Below are 1,861 nucleotides of genomic sequence, written 5' to 3' on the forward strand. Positions count from 1 at the left end.
AGGTTGATCAAATTTTGACGACTGACAGACAAACATATTTGTCATCATCAAATCAGAAAATCAGGCAAGACAAATCAGAGCAAGACAGGAGAAAAAACAGGAAGAAAAGACAGAGGTGAGAAAACATGCAAGAAATCATTCAAAGTGGCAGGTTGCGTTCAGAAACCTGACAGGTAGACACGAATTTGCATCCTTCGCGTGTACTACTCAATAAAATTCTTTCAAAGAAGAATGCAGTGCAATCTACGGTGTGCATAGGCCGCAAGTTTGGCAAGACCACACCGACCCGAGCGCTTTTCGACTCGGGGTCGACGCGCACGCTGGCAGCCAGTGCCTCGGTTGAGGCGTGGGGCTTGGAGCCGCATGTGCTGGAGCGGCCGATGACGGTGCGCATGGTCGACACGACGACACGTGACATTACGCAGGCGGCCTGGGCCAAGCTGACGATTGGCAAATGGCGGGGCAAGGTGCTGGTCTACATCCTGCCGCAATTCATCAAGCCCCTGATCATAGGCATGGATGTGTTGCAGCGGATCACGGATAGCGGCCCGATTCGTGTCAAAGCTCAAGAGGCGGAGAGCGCGGCGTTGCTCGTTGGTGAAAGGCATCGCCACAGCAGCCGTTCGATCCGAAGGCCATTCCGGAAGCGTTTCGGGAGTTCGCAGCCTTGTTTGATCCAGCTGCAGCGGACGAATACCCTCCCAAACGCGGTCCGCTGGACGTGAAGCTGCGGTTCGCGAGCGGTGACGTCGATACGCCATATCGGCGCACCAAGTACAACGAGGAGGAGCGAGCGGCGCTTGATGAGATCATTGATAACGGTCTTCGCACGGGTAAAATAGTGCCGGCGCCGGGTGCAACGAACCCATCGTCGGTGCTGTTTGTGAAAGACGAACCGGAGAAGAAAATCATCAACCGGGTGGTATTCGATCTCCGGGGCCCCAACGCAAAGATTCTGTCTGAGGTCCACGATCTGCCAACAGTTGAGGATATCATGGAATCGATGGCGGGCATGATGATCTTTTGCAAGCTCGACGTTTCCAAAGCCTTTAACTGTATTCGGCTTGCAGACGAGGACTCCATTAACGCGACGGCGTTCAGGACGCACCGTGGCGTGTTCAAGTGGACGGTGCTACCCTTCGGCATCAAAGTCGGAAGCGTGGCCATGCAGCGACTGATGGATGCCATGCTGCGTGGGCTCAAGGGCGTCGCGGCGTGTCAGGACGACATCATTGTGGGTGGCAAGAACAAGGAGGAACTGATCGAGAACACCCGCGCGGTGCTGCGTAGGGTGCGCGAGTTCCAGCTGCCACTCAAGCTGAGCAAGTGCGAGTTCTTTGCAACGGCAGTGCCTCTGCTTGGCTTTGTGCTGAGTGCTCAAGGCATTTCGACGACGAAGTCGGCTGTGCAGGCCATGCTCGACTTCCCCGTCCCCAAGACGAGGAAGCAGGTGCGCTCGTTCATTGGCGCGGTGGGGCACATCAGCGGCTGGATCAAAGGATTTGCTGACATGCGGGCGCCGCTGGACCAGTTGCTCAAGAAGGACGTCAAGTTTGTCTGGACGGATGAGTGCCAGCAAGCTTTCTCACGGATCAAGAAGGTCGTGACGTCCACCCCGGTGCTGCGGCTGCCACGGCGCGATGAAGTGTTTGTGTGCGAGGCTGATGCGAGTGACATTGGCACGGGCGCGGTGCTCTACAACATGAAGCCGGGGGGCAATCCGTCGGACATGAAATGTCTCAAACTGGTGGGGTACTACTCGAAGCGTCTGTCAAGCGCGGAGCGGAACTACAGCACGACGGTTAAGGAGCTGTTGGCGATTGTGCGGGCAGTGCGTCGTTGGAGACAGCTGCTGACGGGA

Source organism: Capsaspora owczarzaki (genome assembly GCF_000151315.2).
Source record: "Capsaspora owczarzaki ATCC 30864 unplaced genomic scaffold supercont2.20, whole genome shotgun sequence".
Lineage (NCBI taxonomy): Eukaryota > Filasterea > Ministeriida > Capsasporidae > Capsaspora > Capsaspora owczarzaki.